Source organism: Lissotriton vulgaris, chromosome 8 (assembly GCF_964263255.1).
Source record: "Lissotriton vulgaris chromosome 8, aLisVul1.2, whole genome shotgun sequence".
In the NCBI taxonomy this organism is placed as follows: domain Eukaryota; kingdom Metazoa; phylum Chordata; class Amphibia; order Caudata; family Salamandridae; genus Lissotriton; species Lissotriton vulgaris.
Window position 1 is genome coordinate 793,966,716 of NC_141696.1, and position 18,738 is coordinate 793,985,453.

Sequence of the window (18,738 nt, forward strand, 5' to 3'; positions counted from 1 at the left end):
TTTGAGCCTTTGTCAGACGTTGCTTTGAAGTTTGTTACTTTGAAGGTTGTGTTCCTGGTGGCCATCACCTCTGCTCGTCGCCTTGGCGAGTTGGGGGCCTTGATTGCGTGTGAGCCTTTCTTGTCCTTTTCAGAGGGTGGGGAGGTGCTTCGCCTTGATTCGTCCTTCGTGCCTAAGGTCGCTCCTCAGTTTCACAAGTCCCAGGAATTGGTCTTGCCTGCTTTGGGCTCGGTTCTGGATTCCCCGGGTGGTCCTTGTTGGTCCTTACTGGATGTGTGCAGGGCTTTGCGCATTTATCTTGAGCGTACTTCGTCCTTTCGTGTGTCTGATTCCCTTTTTGTCTCCTTTGGGGCTGCTTCCCGTGGGTGTAGGGCTTCCTCTGTGTCTATTGGTCGCTGGCCGAAGCAGGTCATTTCCTTGGCCTACTCTCTTTCTGGGTCACCTCCTCCGGTGGGTGTTCAGGGTCATTCTACGAGGGGGGTTGCGGACTCTTGGGCAGAGGTCCGGGGGTCCCTCTCTCTGAGATTTGCAGGGCGGCCACTTGAGCTTCGCCCAATACTTTCATCCGGCATTATCGCCTTCACAATTTGCTGGGTGAGGAGGGCGGTTTTGCTTCGGGGGTGTTGGGTTGTGTTCGCCCTTGATATCTGTGTTCTAAATAAATCTCTGGGTTTCTGTGCTGGCCTGGTGGTTTGTTGTGTTTTTTTCTTGGGGATGAATGCCGTGTTTTTGCTTTGGTATGTCTCACTTGTCCATGAAGGTGTAGAGGACGGAGGGACCTGGGGGTAATGTCCTATTACTTATGGTAATCTTCATTACTCCGGGTCCCGTGGCCCTCGACGCCTTCATGGCTTCCCTCCCTCCCTCCTGTTATGCCGGCCTTCATCTTGGGCTTGGTATTTCAGAGGGAATGCTGGGACCTGTACGTTTATGTACTCCCGGCGGGAGGGGGGGTGGGTAGGTCCAGCATTCCTTCTTTCTTTTTTTCTGTCAGCGAGATAGGATATATCTCACTTGTCCATGAAGTTGTCGAGGAACTGAAGATCGACAGGACCGTCGATATCTGGAAGTATCAGATACTAGCTTTGCATCTGAAGGAGAAGGAAAAATTCTTGAAGTACCGAATTCTGAAGATCAATCTGAAGATCGAGAATTGGTAAAGACTGGCACCAGTAAGGACACTGAGCAAAGTGAAAATAAAACTGGTGAGCAAGAAAATTCCGAAGAACAGTCTGAAAACTCTGGAAGCAGGAACGAAGATCCTGAAATTGGAAAAGAAGGAAAAACTCAACATAAGGATGAGATTCCAAGTACCAGTTATGAAGATGTTCTTAACAGAGTGAACAAACTAATAAAAGAGACAACTGACTCTGAGAAAGAGAAAGATGCTGTAAAGTTCATCATAAATGAAATTGTCAAAGACACTGAAAGTGAGACTGACGAGAAAGAGTCCGAGAAAAAGGGCTTGGAGAGTGGAACACAATACCACGGAGCCTAAGACAAAAGGATTTTCTAAAGGAGATAATTGGCCTCAATGAAATGATGGACTGAGATTCAAACTAGTTAACAAAGAAAGAAAACAAGAGGAGCAGGTTAATGAAATAACCAGTCAAAGAGAGACATTGGGAAAGAAAATAGAAGTTGTCCAAAGGCAGAAAAGAGTGAGAAGATCAAATCAGAAGCACAAATCACCGGAATGGACTTATATTGTTCTACCTCAAATTGAAGAGGTAAACAGCAGTCAAGAAAATTTGAATTGCCCAAAGACAAATGGGAAAAGTGAGTAAAGGACTGAATCGCAAAGAAAAGTGGTAATTGATCAAAGAAATAAGGTAAAGGTAAAACCTGAAATTCTGATAAAAACAGAAAGCATTGTAAGTGAAATATAAAATAGGTGACACAAGGTCGAAGAAAACCTGTTAGAAAAACTTGCTGTGAAAAAAAAAAATGGTTAATAACGAACATAAAACGAAATGTTCAATTTTTAGAAAATGGTGTCGATCGTGCATAATTTGTACCGGATTACTAATATTGATATGGATAATTTTAGCTATTGTTATTCCTTTCCGAGATAACCTAGTGAAGTTAAAACATAATGGGAGTTCAGGTGAACAAAATGTGGAATCAAAGTCTAACAAGCAGCATGTATATAGGCCAGAATTACATCAAGATAGCTCTATAAGTGATTTTTCGAAAAATACATTTTCAAGATTATTGTCCAAATATGTTAGGACAACGGATGCTAGTGACTTATGTGTGTGTAAAAATACCTGCATCTGTTTCTGAGGGGGTGACATATCATCCCCTTCCACTTACATATTGAGTTACGTGTTATGTTATATGTTTTTTAAAGCGCACAGCTGCCCCAGCAAAGAGGCATCCCAGCGCTGACAGATCTAACTGGAACAAAAATCCCCAAAGGGCTCACCAGACAGCAACCAACCAAGGCTATACTGAAGGGAAGAGGAGGGTTTTAATTGCTTTCCTGATGACTAACACATCCTCCATTCCCCGGATATGGGCCGGCAAGGAATACCATAACTTGGCCGTCATATATCTAAATGAGCGGCCACCGATGCGGCTGAGTTTGATCCGTGGTACCGTCACCAGATGTTGTCCTAGTGAGCGTATGTTTCGGTGAGGGATATATGGTGTCAGAAGGGTGCATAGAAGTTCTGGGCTTCCAAGTTTGACAATCTTAAACCCCAGACACAGAGCCTTAAACTGAATCCGGGTAGAAATTGGAAGCCAATGTAATCCCTTGATGGTAGATCTGACCGAACATCGGCGGGGAAGCCCCACCAGCATCCTGGCTGCCAGATTTTGGACTCATTGGAGTCGTTGAGTCTCAGCTTTATTGGCCCCTAGGAGTAGCAAACTAGCGTAGTCCAATCGGGACAGGATAGTAGATTGAACAATGAGCTGTCGCACTGCTGGTTCAAAAAACTTCAGAAGAGGATTAAGCCCTCTTAACCAGCCCATACATGTGGCAGCCACTCGCTTAGTGTGGGTCTGAAAGCTAAGCGAGGAGTCCATCCAAACTCCTAGGTTCTTCGCTAAGGTCTTATGTATAGGCATAGTCCCGAGGGAGTCCGGCCACCAATGCGCATTCCAAAGGGTGGTATCTTTCCCAAGCAGCAGGGCCTCAGTCTTGGTCGCATTAAGCTGAAGACAGTTATCTGCCATCCATTGGGCCACAGCTGTCAGCCCGTCTCTGAACCTAGTAGCTGATGTAGATGGCCCCTCAGCTAGAGTGATCACAAGCTGGGTATCGTCGGCATATGATACCATCGTTAGTTCCCAGTTCTTTGCCACAGCCGACATTGGCTGGACATATAGGTTGAACAGAGACGGGCTTAGTGCTGAGCCTCGCGGAACTCCCTGGCCTATGGGATGAATTTGAGAGAGAAATGGTGGTGCCGATACCCGAAAGGATCTGCACCTCAGAAATTACCTAAACCATTCCAAAGCAGATCCAGTGATCCCTATTGTCTCTAAGCGATGTAAAAGAATGGCATGTGATACCGTAACAAGTGTGATTGCAAGCCTGTTTTATCAAACAGGTAAACTGGAATATCTTCATCATAATTCAGATGAAGTTATTGCAAAACGGAAGATTGATAATGCACTGAATAAGAAAAAGCCTGTACAGTTATGGGAGAATATTTTTTAGAAATAGACGAATTGGGCCATGATTATGCGTTTAAAAATAATCTGACATGTAAAATGAGAGTGGAAGAAAAGACATTTTTAGATATGGTTGAGGAAAGGCAAATTGCTTATAAGCGAAAAGAAAAAGTAAAACATGAGAAATCAAAATATTGACATTCAATGACGAGAATCTTGATGAAAGAAATGTGAATGTAGCAATAAATATAGACACTCCATTGTTAGGCAAATTCTGTATCAGGAGAGACAACCATGTGTATGATAATTATTTTGTGGGAGCAAGTCAATGTAATGATACTTATAGAATCTTAGGGGGTTGGGGATTTAAAGGGGGAAAAGATACAGATTTTCCTGGTATTTACTTCATTTGTGGAAACAAGGCTTATTATAGGTTACCTGACCACTGGTATGGGACTTGCTACGTGGGCTTGGTCTTTCCTAAAATCTTTCATGAAGATAGAGGTACTAATGGCATCCATGAAATAGGTAAACCTTTAAGTCGTAGAAAAAGAGAGAGTGTTATAGAAATAATAGGTGATGTTTTTGGAGCACTGATACCAGCAGTGGGGATATCTTTCAATGCAAATCGAATTCGAAGATTATCAAAGATAGTAGATAGTTGTCAACAGACCCAGCAGGTGGATTCTTAATGGTAAACACTGAAATGATTGCTATGAGGACTATGGTAATGCAAAATCGTTTTGCTCTTGATATATTAGCAAAAGAAGGAGGAGTGTGTGGAATTTTGAAGGTACAGCATTGCTGCACCTACATTCCAGATAAATGTCAAAACATTGAAAAGTACATTACAAATATAACAGAGTTGCATAGAGAAATTGAAACACTGGAGGTTGATGGTATTCTTGAACAACTTGGAAGATGTTTTACAGCAGTTAAATGTTGTTTTCAAGAAATAGGTAGTTCGATTATAGGTAAAATACTAATTCCAGTAATAGTATTAGTATTAGTAGTCTTAATGATAAGATTATGTCGCATATACAGAAAGAGAAGAAATGTTAGAAAGTCATTAAAGAAGATCATCCAAGAGAAACGAGAAAGAGAAAGAGAAAAAGGTGATATAGAAATGGAGGAATTCCGAGAAAAAGTCTTTAAAGAGACTAGAGAAAAAGATACTAGAGTATAAATCTATACTAATCAGAAGAATTTGAAACATGTTTTGTTAAAATTTACAAAATTTGGGAGATATTTGGTGATAAATCACCAAAGGGGGAGTTGATGGAGCAAGGTGGAGAAACAAAATTGTGTGTACCCCTTGTAAAGTCACACTTCCATAATCATAATTTGAACTAATTGAATGACGTGTGAAACTTACCAACTTAGAATAAAAGTTGCACCTACACAGACATACATGGGAAACTAATTATGTTGCAATCATAATTTATGAATTTTGTGATTCTGTCATGTCCTAAAACTAATAAGCAGCTTTGAGATAATCGAATGCGGCATAAATGTGCTTTTGTTTACATATTTTGAGGCAAAACACGAGGATAAGTGAGTACCGTATTTTCCGGCGTATAAGACGACCCGGCGTATAAGACGACCCCCTACTTTGCTTAATAAAATGTAGGTTTCGTGCTATACTCGCCATATAAGACTACCCCCACTTCCAGTGCAGTCCAACGCAGTCCTGCATAGCCATTTTGAGAATGTATTTTATTTTATTTTGGCTCGTACTTTGTATGCTTTGTATGCTTTTGTAACCTGCACACTCATCACTTTTTCTCCAGGAATGTACCGATTGCTACCTCATGTATTTTGGTTGCTCGCTATTGTCACTTTTGATCCATGTAACTTAATGTTTGCTTTTGTAATTTGTCCATTGTTATTGTTGCTCACATCAGCCCATTTTTATATAATGCAGAAGCAGGCTGACACCTTCGGGTGTAGTCCGCGCTATGTAAAAACGCATGAAAACATTCCTTCAAATTTAGCATCCGGCGTATAAGACGACCCCCGACTTTCCAGAACATTTTAAGGGGTTAAAAAGTCGTCTTATACGCCAGAAAATACAGTATATTATGCTTAAATGTGGCTATTTCGCTAGGTAACTACTAATAGGGAAAACCTTAGAAAGGGGGAGGTAAAAAGAAGGGCTAAAATTCTTAAATTAACGTTCATTTGTGTTTGTTTCTATGATAATTCCCATTCTGGCCTGTGAGGCCTAGTGAAAAGATGGCTGACTTGTTGAACTGTGAATAGAAAATGAACTGAGCATGCACAAGCCCAAGTCAGAGTTCGAATGCGAGCTGATTGTGCCTGGAGTAGATGCAGTTCAAGGACAGAACTTGCCCTCTGACTCAGGTTTACAACTTTTAACAACTATGAGATGGTGCTGAGGCAGTTGTACCGTGACGGTGACAAGAGGGGTCTACTTACCTCGTTGTCGTCACCCTGGCCATACCCTCCAGGCATTATACATTTACAGACGCTCAATGGGCTATTGCTGGAACCCCTGTTGACATTGGGCGGTGGCACGCCGGAACAGTCTGACCACCCCCGAGAAGGCACGTTTTATAATTTACACATTACCAATATCTGTGTTTATTTAAACCTAGCCTAGCGACACTACTGTTGCGTGTCTCCATACCACCGCTTCCAGATGAGGCTGGTCTTAACACCACTTTAGGTGAGTCTTACTAAGCTAGCCATTGCATTGTTGCTGACACTATGCACAACTGTATGTGATATCACGACTTTACCTGGTTCTTAGGAGTGTTACTTTTGTTTTTAACAGGCATCTTGCTTTAGCTTACTTTGCGGGTTCTCCCTGATCAAATGTACCGTGTTTACTGCGACATTTTGCAATATGCCAGCTCTGCCATACCTTTTTATTTTTACAGGTGGCCATATGTCCCTAGAAGGATTACCCTAGCTGGACTTAGCAAGTGGCAAGTATTACTTTGACACTTTCCACTGCACAACTGTAGATAGCAGACACCATTTCACTTTTTTCACACGGTCCTGAAGAATCGCCCCAGATCTCACCTAGACTACCAGATGGCGAGAAACATGTTGACCACTAGGGAGTAGAGTAGAGTTTCCTGCACCTAAATCAGAGAACACATTACCCTCCATGTTAATATTTTAACCTAGGTAAGGTACCTAATTGAATAAAGCATCACTAAGAAATCCTTAACCTATTTTTAACTCACTACACTGACATCTACACTAGATTAGGCCCCTCTCCCCCACCTCACCCTTACAGCGGAACAAAAGATCTCTGAAAAAGAGCCCCTTTAAGGGTGCCCGTTGGGCATTGCAGCGCCGGCCCAACGAGGAAATGATGAAGCATGACACCTAGCCTGCTGGGTGTGTGAGAGCCCTAGTTCCACAAGGAGGAATTCCCCTCCTCCTTCCAGTTGTTCTTTAGCCCCTGTTTAGTCACCACCTTTCTGACTCTCTCCGCTAGACACTCCTGGCTAGCTGGAGCCTGGTGACTATCTTGTCTCCTAGGAACTGCGTACCCTCTCTATTGTTTACTAGCTATGTACAGATATCTCACAGTTCATTGTGTCCTTGTCGTGGGGAGGTCTACTGGAGCCAGCGTCACTACTACCGGTCTTGAGAGTCATCATCATGCACAAAGGCTGTGTATGAGGGACAGCGAAAATTGAAATTTGATTCTGATGCATTAGACAGTGGATCCCCATGCCCTGTCTGGAAAAAGAGTATCAAAGCAGGATCCAATTCATCTGGTTTGTTCCACTGACAAGTACTTCTTGACCAAAGAAGGGTGTGCTCAGCAGAGTACTTGAAGGTCTGCTGTGTCACCAGAGCTGGTGCCTGCATAACAGCAGATCTCTCAGAGGAGAATGGATCTTACCAGAATTCTGCAGTTTCTGCTGGTGGAGTCAAAGGTCTGCCTAATAATAATAATAAAGGGGCTTATAAAGCGCACTGGTGACGCCATCCCGGCGTGTCCCCGCGCTGTGGAGAGAGTGAACGGAGCGGCAGAAAGCAAGGCTACTGAATGAACAAATGAGTTTTTAGCAGCTTCCTAAATACAGTTTCAGACTTGGCCTGCCTGATTTCATAGAGCAGAGTGTTCCATTGGTTGGCCGCCAGCACTCGGAAGGAGCGACCACCCATTCTGGCCTTTTTAATGCGGGGAACTTTTAGAAGGCCCATGCCCATGGAGCGAAGTGCTCTGTTGGGTTGATAGGGGATAGCTAAGTCCTTCAAATATTCAGGGGCTTTAGAAGCGGTAATCCTGTAGCAGATTAGGAGTGCCTTAAATAGGATCCTCTTTTTTATAGGAAGCCAGTGAAGGGCAGACAGAGTGGGTTTAGATGGCGTTCTTTTGGGTAGTCTGAGGACTAGCCGGGCTGCAGTATTTTGTAGCACCTGGAGCCGCCTCAGGTTTTTCTCAGTGGTCCCCAGTAGCAGTACATTCGCATAATCTATGCGGGAGGTGACTAAAGCTTGGGTCATGGTCTTTCTAGCCTCCAAGGGCAGAAGGTCCAAGGTGCGGTTTAGGGTCTTCATTATTCCAAAGCACTTCCCTGTTACCTTGTTGACATGGCTGTCAAAAGACAGTTTCGGGTCCACCCATACTCCCAGATTTTTTGCCTCCCTGCCAGGGATAGGTGTTGGGCCGAGGCAAGGAGGCCACCAATCCTGAGTCCAGCTGGTATCCTTTCCCCCGATCACTAGGACCTCAGTTTTGGAGCCGTTAAGCTTCAGGCAGTGTTGGTCCATCCAGACAGCAAGCGCCTGCATGCAGGTTTTGAAGTTGGCCGCTGCTAGCGTGGGTGCCTGAGAGAGGGAAATGAGCAGTTGAGTATCATCGGCATAGGATACCAATTCTATGCCGTATGATTGGACCACCTCTGCTAATGGAGCCATATAGAGGTTGAACAGGGTGGGGCTCAGGGCAGAGCCCTGAGGCACCCCCTGTTCTAAGGCTATGCTGTCAGAAAGAAACAAGCCACTCTGGACCTGAAAACTGCGGTCAGAGAGGAAGGCCCTGAGCCAGCCCAAAGCCGCCTTGGTGACCCCAGCACTGCTCAGACACTGTAGCAAGATGGGATGAGCCACAGTGTCAAACGCAGCGCTGAGGTCCAGCATAATGAGAGCCATAGTGTGCCCTTCATCTGCACCCATCCGCAGAGTTTCGGTCGCTCGTAGGAGGGCCGTCTCGGTCGAGTAGTTCTTTCGAAAACCCGATTGGGAGCTGTGAAGAGCTTTTGTTGCCTCTAGGTGCTCCATAAGCTGTATATTAGCTAGTTTTTCAGTCACTTTTGCAAGGAAGGGCAGGAGGGAAATGGGTCTTAGGTTCTCTAGAGTGTCCTGACTAACATTAGGTTTCTTTTTTATAGGCAGCACTATCGCCTTCTTCCAGTCACTCGGGAGAGAGGCAGACGAGAACGAGAGTTGAATGATGTGCCTAAAGTGGGGCTCGAGTACTTCCAAACTAGCAGTCAGAACTTTAGGAGGGGCAGGATCTAGAGGTGAGCCCGATTTGACACTTTGGCAAACCTTTACCAGTATATCAGGAGGAGGAACCAGGAAGCTGTGGAGACATAACTCCGTGGGTACGGCCTCACTGTTTTCCAAGGGGTCATAGGTGGCGGTGAGGTTTCCCGAGAAGCTAGCATAGATGTCCGAGATCTTTCCCGAGAAGTATCTCGCAATCCGATTGCATGTGTCTACTGATTCATTGGCGGACCTGTTATCAGTCGAGAGTACAGAAATCTCCTTGAAGATTTTAAAAAGCTCCTTCGAGGAGTTCTCTGCCGCATCAATCCGATGTTTATAGTGGGCGGCTTTAGAGATACGAACTTCTCTATAGTATTGCTTCTGCATTGTTTTATATTTTGTTTTAATCATAGGGCAGAAGTTAACACGCCATGCACGCTCCAGTTTTTTACAGGAGGATTTAAGCGTTTGGAGTTCAGGAGTGTACCATGAAGAGGTTTTCCTCATGTTTTTTGGATTGCTGCCATTACGAATGGGGGCAGTCTTATCAAGGGCGTCTAAAATGCGGGATTGAAGGTGACTGTAAGCAGTATCGCAGTCCGTCCCTCCTAACGGACCACCCATTGTGAGATGTTCATTGAAGGTAGCCTGAGAGAAGGATTTCCATTTACGCCGCGGGTAACGCTGTATAGCGTCTTTCTTAGAGACATCCTCGGAAGACTGAATGGCAAAAGGAATGACAAAATGATCGGACCAAGGGACCGGGATAGGTGTAGAGGATTGTACTCTAGAAGGGTTACCAAAGATGGGATCCAGGAGATGCCCTAGTCTGTGAGTAGGGTCATGATTTATAAGATCAAGCTGTAGAGAATGAAGTGCAGACCTAATGTCGCTCGCCTCCCTGTCTAAAGGGTCATCAAAGTGGGCATTTAGATCGCCAAGCACAAGGAAGCTCTTTTTCCTGATCGCATGGTGAGCAGTGGCCTCCAACAGGTTGGCAATAAAATCATGCATCCTGCCCGGAGGTCTGTATACAAGGATGCCAAAAAGGGAGCAGGGCCTAAAAACCCTAGAATCTTGCCTACCTGCTTAGAGATGGAAAGAGAGTGATGGCCCTACAGTAGGAGAGATTGTCCAGAGGGTAAAAGTCAGTGGAATTCGAAACACCTAGACGTTGCTGACAGCCGACAGGGAGCAAAGGTGATTTTGCCCTGAAGTGTGAGGGGTGTTTCCCCTGGTCCCCCGGTAAAGGTCCTGCCGTGAACTGCATAAGAAGTTGAGCATCAACTTGTTGTCATGCTGCTGGCATTCCTGCTGCCTAACCTGAATACGGGTGCTGTCTTTGCCACCTTGAGACAACAATCCAGCTGAACACACTGTTTAACCCCAGTAGTCCAGGGATGTGTGTAAACTTAGAGACTGGCCTAAAGCGCAAAGAGGATGTTTGCTACAAGACAAAACTTGTTCAACTCAAAAGACTATTCAAGTGAACTACAAGCTAACATTTTGTGGTAACCAATAATGATCTGCAACAGTACCTGGTCTATGCCATACTCCAGCCTTTGCTTGGGGTTACACTAGAAGGACAAAAACTGTCGGAGAAGCGGAGGGGAAGCGGGCGCCTTTGAGGGTAACCCATTTCACTAGACCTCACAAGGAAACTGCAACCTGTACCTGAAACACTTTTGGGGTGTGTAGTATTTCACTTTCTTGTAAGTTCAAAGTACTTTTTTTTAAACAAAGAGTTAATAACTGGGCTAGACAATATATTACTGTGTTAGTTGTTTGACTGTTAGATTTGGAGCTATAGCTCCCCCATCTTTCCTGGCACTACCTACTTGAGACGCCTGTGGCTGCTTGCATTCAATACCCTGAGCATCAAGCACAGAAATTATGTACTTGGCCCTGTTTGTAAAGCCATAGTAGGATGGACCACAGGACACCAGAAGCAAATAAGTTCAACCAAAACAATTGAGGACCAATGGCCTGGCCCTGTGGCCAGGCCCTGTCCCCCACCCCCCGAACAGAGTCTCACAGCAAATAAGAATAAGTATAGAACATTATCAGAAACATTTCTATACATATATGTACATAACAAGCAGTTGACATTTAACATTCCAATATGCATTGTATACCTTCGGGCGTGTAAGCAATCATTTGCACTCTTTAAGAGGAGGGGATAAACATTTTCATGAGCCATACATACAGTAAGTACATTTAGCGCTTAACGTTTCCGTGTGCACTGTAACATCTGCAGTATAAATCTGCCCATGTACACTCTTTTTACAGTTATGAAATACAAAAAGAACAGGTATTTTTTTCTAGTTAATGTACAAACATCTCTCTCCTAATTTAGGATGGATGTTCCAAATATTAGTACTTTCCACAGGATAAGAAGGATCAAATTTACATTGTTCACATATCCACCACGTTTTTAACATTGACCAAAACGCTCACCAATAAAACTGAGGTCAAACAGGACTGAGAGTATTTTTAAAAAAGCACCACACTTGAGCAATATTCACTCACTATCACCACGTTACCCTAAAAAACAACCAGCTCCGCTGTAATCAAGCATTGCAGCACACCCTGGAAACATTCGGTGACCGGGGTGGGAACCCTATGATGAAGCATGTCACCTACTGGGTAGGTGAGTGAGGGTTCTTTTACAAAACCTAAAGGTTTCCTAGGCAATACTAATATTTGGAACATCCATCCTAAATTAGTAAAGAGATGTTTGTACATTAACTAGAAAAAAACACTTTTCTTTTTGTTTTTCATAACTTTATTTGGGAAGAGGAAAGGGCTTGTTTCCTGACTTCTCACTCTCATATTGTTGTTGAGACATTCTTTTTACAGACCATGCACAATTGTTTCATCAGTATTACCACTTAATGCCTGTCACTTGTCACAGTCCTTATCTGTGAGGGAGACCCTGTCCCCAACACAGGCACCTTGTAGGTCTGCTTTTTAACAGAATGACCCCTCCCTCAAAGGAGGAGTACAACTGGGTCAGGCTCCAAGAGGAAGTCCTGAAATAACAAGCAAAAAACAGTTGCTCACTGAAACCAGAGCCACTGGGGGCAATAAGTACAAGAAGCAGGACTAAGACCAGGAACAATATGAATTGGTGCAATACATGGTCACCTGTAAGTGATTACCACTCCGACCTTGTAACTCTAAACAGTCCTTACCTATGAGAACATGGGAAGCAAACAGGAGAGTACTAATCAAAAGGCCACAACTAGGGAAAACACAGGCAACACATAGCACAACAAAGGGCAGATGTCACCAAGCACACCACCATAGCCACTGCAGAGAGACAGTGGGCAGACGGACAATCCTGCAGGCCAAACCAACCAAGCTAAATAGGGAAGCATCAGCTAGAACCAGGGCAAATCACTAAAGAACGAACAACAGGGGGCCAGCACAAACCCAGCGCAACAGAAGGGGGTGACTAAAAGTATATTTCAAAAGAAGCGGTTGCCAAGTAGCATTCCTGTGTCCAGTGAGGGACAGACTAAATAGATTGTAAACACCAGGGTCCCCCTAGAAAGGGCACAATACCAAAAAAACATTAGATTATTCTTAAACACACTCTGCAAAATTGATCTTCTATCAAGGCGTTCTCCTCAGCAGGGAGACAGAAAAAAACAGGACTTCTTGCTGGAGGCTGATCCTCCAGTATTCCTCCCGGCGGAAGAGCCAAGTAAAAAAAAAAAAGCTTTAGTGGTAAAGGGTGCCCGTTTCTGGAGGTGGGTCACTCTTATACAGTGCTTTCAATGGGCCGGTACTCACGGGTACTGAGTACCGACACTTCTAAATTTCTGGCACTTGAGTACCAGAACTTATTTTTGTCCAAAGAGTGTACCAGTGCTCATGGGGACGTATACCGAGCTCAGTGAAATTGGCATTAACAAAAAGAAGCGCATTACAGCTGACAACGAGTGGGTTCGTTTTCGTGAAGCACTCTGATCGAGTGCTATTCTCCCCTTACAATGAGCTAATTGAGCTGCGGCCCGTAAGCATTTATTCAGAGCTGGCAGGAAGTTTGGGAGGGGCCCGAGTCACAGTGTTATTGGTGTGTGGGCAGGGCCTGCTAACCAGCATATCTCTCGACTCTCAGAAAATCGAAGAGAAGGCTTCCTGCTGGCATAGCAGAGTACAGCAGCACTTGTTTGGAGCCAGAGCGAGGTGGAAGGTGGTGACAGTGACACTGTAGCACAGCTGATGGGAATCAAGGCTCATTAATGTGGGCAGCAGCTAATGTAAGCACTTCTAAAACCCATGTGCTAAATGCCCTGGGTGTGTGCACGAATGTCCCTGTGCGTGTTCTTGCATGAGGGAGTGTTGTCTGCAGTGTCCAGCACTCAAGATATTTAGTTTGAAGCCCAACAAGCCCTGTATTACCACACTCAGCCCATGAAGCTAATGTGAAAGCATGCGCTTGTAGCTAGTACAAGGCCAATCTCTTTTCAGTGCAGATCTGCTTTCTCAGCAGTGTTTCAACACAATTGTATTTTATTTTTTTACAGGTCGTTTTCTCTTTGGTTAATGGATAGGCTCTGGGAAGGGTAGAGGTGGGTGAACCAACAAATCAACAAGGAGAGCCCAGTCAGAGCTGAACCATGAAGTTTGGCTTGGCCTTAAATGCTCACACATAAGTTGAGCCCTGAAAACAATACTATTGAAATAAAAGTGCATTTTTTTCATGTGGAAGCATTTCACCTTGGTGCATAAGCTTATATCACAGCACTGAGAGGAGTTTGTGCTCCCACCATGAGGACAATGCCATTAGTGAACTAGGAAGCAAGTCACTATTCAGGTGTATATCGTATATGGCTTATTTTCTTTTCATGAATTAAGCAACATTATGGTGTATTAAATCTAACTCAAGATATGATTGTACAGCACATATCTGGAACGTGTGCATTTGAATATACTATCATATGTGCTAACAAAGAAAATGGAGGCTTGGTGAGATAAAATATTTGTCTGCGATCACACAATTTGGTCATATAGGGAAGCTGGGATTGATCCCAGAATTTCTGCAAGTGCATTGTGCAATTCAGCCTCTAGATCAGAGGTCTTCAAACTTTTTGATGCCGTGACCCCCCTGTCATAAATGTTTAGGCATAAGGACCCCTCCTGACCAAAATGTCTAGTACTTGGTACTCACCATCATCGACAACCAAAAGCGCCCCCAATTCCCACGGAAAATCATTTTACGGTGGGGAAATAGAATTAAACATTGTTTAGCAAAACCAAAGGTTTATGGGTGAGTGTGGTTCGTGGTCTTTTGGTTTTTGTTATTTGTTTTGGTTTTTGGTAACCATCTTGGCCGAGTAAACAATCAATTCTGAAGGCCACAAAAAAATTCTAAGAGGCTGGCTGCCTGGGTGTCCAGTCACCTAGGCTATAATTATGTTCACGTGGTATAAGTACGGCCATGGGGTATGCCCTTGTGATTTGCGTGCTTGGGCTGTACTCAAAGGTCATCTTGAAGCATACTACCTATGCTCACGGTGCAGCTCTTTTTCCTAGAAGGTGACCTATGTCCTCTTTCACATCAGTACACTTGGAAATGCCCTTCTTTGAAAGCCATATGTTCAGTACAGTGGGAGGCTTGGTGTCTGGAAGGAGAATGACTTCCAGTGTGAACACGTGTGCCCATGCACTTGGTGCAGGTGCAGGGCTATATGTTGCACGGTCAGACTGGCTCAACTGAGCCTTCGTCTTGGGAAGGCCTTCGCAGGGTGAGGGTCAGAAGAGAGGCTGTAAAAGGTAGCAAAATACACTCATCTAGAGATGGAAGTCAAAAGACACCGGTTTCATTTTTGTGGGTGACGTTCATTGTACCCAGAGGTACCTACCAACCACAGGTAATCTAACAGAGAGGTAAACTAGATTATTCAACATCACACAGGCTGTCGACAAGGAGCTGGGTAGCCTCCAAATCAGCACACACAGTGATTCTGTTAGAGCCTGGCCTTGACGTGATACAGACAGCTGTTTGCCACACACCGTTGTCTCCTCCTTCTCCCCTCCCCGGTACCTGGTTGATTAAAGGTAGCATGTGTTCTATATGAACTGAAGACTCACAAAGTATTCACTGCTGCAGTGTGTCAACGGTATCTTGTTGAAAATGTCTTACAGACACACAGAATGTAAGGTGTACACAGTCTTCACCCTTTATTCTTTGCAGCACGACTGCTCATCCCTGTCTGGTAAAGCTTATATGAACTAGTTCACAATTCCATGCATTCATTCACCATGTTAAAAATAAATGCAAACAATGTTAAAATAGCTCAATTTGAAATACCATGCCCAAGCCTTTCCACAGTTCTACACATGAACAAATAACCAGCACTTTCCTTTGGAAATGGTGGCAACCGTAGTTGAACAAAGGGATCATATTAAACTGTTGCTACAAGAATGAAAATGGAAAGCACACTGAAAATAAACATTTGAAAGTCATAAAAATGAACTGTAGCCTTTGGCCCAACCCTGGAATTTATATTGAAGTACATTTCAGCTTCCAGGCCACATGTGAGGCCTAGATGTTTGATCAGCACAAATCAATAACAAAAAAGTTGAGTGCTTGTTAAAATTTGCTGTAAGGAGGCCAGTAGGGAGATTCAGTAAGTATTGTGGTTTATCCTAATCTGCTCCAAATTAGGACAATATAGTAGGCAACATAATAGTACCATCATAACCCATGCCGTTTCATTATGGTGCTGCTAATTTGAGCAGACTGCACAACCAATTGTGTTTAATAATATTGGAATTGTGTAGGCTTTACCATGAAATATTTTGATGCTGTAAAAATATTTGGCTTTCTCAATTATTGAAAAAATCTATTCTCCGTTCAGACAAATAACATGAGCATTGGCACTTTTATTTAACCATGCTGCCTGAATCTTTATCTGCAGTGATATTTAAACAAATGTAAAAGCAATGATGTTTCAGACCTCAACTTTGCTATCTTCAGTAATCCATTCACTGCACTTATCTTACAAACAAGTTAGTCTCTAAAAGCTTAGTTGAAAAGTAAATAGATATATATGTATAGCTTAATTTTGCATAGTTAACATCTTTCCAAGCATTTCACTGTAAATGTCCATTGTCAGCAGCATCAAGCCTCACACGGGTATGCGCTGCGTTTAAAGACACACATTCTCTCTTCCATTGTGTTTCTCTGGAGCAATAAATTAAATCTGGGGCGGAGTTCAGGCAGCATAAATAAATAGACACCCATGCAGGAAAGAATAAAAATGGACATAACACAGAAAAATAAAATTTAACCAGAGCCTTTGCCCAAATCCCCTCATGGCTCAATCAGGGAAACAAATAAGGATTTGTGTGTGTGCGCAAGATAGTTTCAGTATATGTCTGCAGCCGGGAAGAGGCAGGTTACCTAATTAAGCTGTGAACTTTTGGGTTGCCTTGGAAATCGGCCCGTAGTAACAACGAGATCCTAATGAAGAGGCAGCAACGAGCCACAAAGGACACAAGGTGAAAGCAGGGATGGCCAAGGGAGGCAGCAGTGACATGTGCAATATTGCAGAACTCCCTCGAAGCACAGGCTGCATTGCAAAGTTTCTGGTCCATCTTTATGGACAAAGTTTGTGGGCATTTCCTGGTATGCATGCTGCAGTCTCTCTGATTGGAGGACAGGTTATGATGACGTAGCCAGATTATGATTGGCTCATTTTACATACTACTCCAATCAGAGAGACTCCTGAGATGCAAGTATTTCTAATCCAAAACGAAGAGGAAACGTTTTGGATTCGAGGCAGACATGAGGCTGGTGAATGCGCGACCCCTTCTGATGACTCCACGGCCCCCCTGGGGGTCGCGCCCCATAGATTGAAGACCGCTGCTCTAGATGGCTTCATCTTTCTCCCTTGTGTTGCAATTAAGGTCACTATTTTGTCTTTATTCTTTGCACATGAGATTAGAGTTTGGTTAGCAGGCACAAGCACCATCACAGTTCAGTTCATTTTTGGCTTGAGGGTGCAAGAGGATCTGAAACTGAACCAGACCCAGGCATCCTACCCCAAGCTTTCAGCAGCTTGCCAGACTCCAGAAAGAGGGAATCAGACTACATAGCAGGTAAGGAGCTTTGAAGCAAAGCTGTGCCACCTAGGAGGGGCTGGGTGATGTCTGTTAAGTGGCAATGAGATGAGATGGTTAACCATAGTTAAACCTTTCCAAAAAATGTTAAGGAAAATATCTTGTGCAAGTCATATGTGATCTAATTGTTGCACCATGAGAAGCTCACTGTAATAATAAATGTACCCTTTTGTACATATAAGGAAAATGAAATAATCAAAATATACCAGAAATGCTTTCGTATCATTATGGACATCTGTACACCAGTTAACAATCACATCAAATGTGTGCCCTGGCGGGATCCCTTTGCACTACCCATATCCCCCCCCCCCCCGCCCCCACAGCCCTACCCCCTAGTCCACATCTAAATTTGATGAGTACCTTAACTCATTTTTTTCCATTTAAAGCACTGCTCTTATAGATAAGCCTACACTGGTTGCCAGTACGCCAAAGAATCCACTTCAAAGCCATGTGTATCGCCCACCAGGCTTTCTGGGACACTGGTCCTCTGATTACCCGTGACCTAGTCTCCCACTACCAACCAAGCAGGAATCTCCGCTCAAACCAGGCCTTTATGGCCACAGCACCCAGAATAAAAAAGGCCAGATCAGGCGGTAGGACCTTCACCCATAATGCTGCCAGGACGTGGAACGCCCTACCCCTTCATCTGAGAGCCAACCTCAATCTCTCCTCATTCCGGAAACAGCTTAAAACATTCCTCTTCAACTCCCCACAGTAATTCTCTGCCAGCCCTCCTGCTTCCGCCAATCTCCTCTGTTGGTTCCTAGCGCTTGGACGCCCCCGGGCAGCAATGGCGCTCTACAAATCCACATACAATACAATACAATACAATAAGGAAAGTGATGAAGACCAGTCAGAATCAGTGTAATAAAGCTTATTGTACGTAAGCAAGGCAACATACACCAGCTAGTGCATATAACATTTTCCCTGTACTTTCTGTAACACTAGTTTCATATCTCATTTTGTCTATCTTGCGTTGAATAGATTAGTGTAATGTCTAGTGTCACAACCAACCCACAGATAATTCAAACATCTCCAAATTTGTTCAAGTGAAAATCAATGTGAACAGACTAGAAGTATCTTCTAACTTGCTGCACAGGAAATAAGCGTGCATTTAATCTTTAATGATGTCGTGACCTCTAAAGCAGGGACATGAGAGGACAGCTCATAAACGGTAGATTAACAATAATGTCTACCCGGACTTCCTCTATATTCGAAATCAGTTGGGTTAACTAAGAGGTCGGACTACACGGCTGGAGGGCATACAGTGTTCCTCCTCTTTCTGGGAGTAATACTGACTCTCTCTTCCTCTCTCTCTGGGTAACTAGTACATATTGATTTTGCAGACATGCCAACCCTCCCGATTCAGGCGTGAGACTACGGATTTGAAGGCTAGTCTCCCGCCTCCCGATTCCTACAAGCAAAAACCTGATTCCTCAGGGTTTCAGCTGACAGGGCTCAGTATTGTGTAAAGTGCGAATTCTTCCAGCAAAG

The 18,738-nt window shown here is 43.9% G+C and overlaps 1 protein-coding gene across 1 annotated transcript in view; it reads right to left on the minus strand.

The window, feature by feature from the left end:
- MRPS9 (mitochondrial ribosomal protein S9) overlaps positions 1–18,738 on the minus strand; it is a 538,970-nt gene that overhangs the window by 519,362 nt on the left and 870 nt on the right. The window lies entirely within an intron of this gene.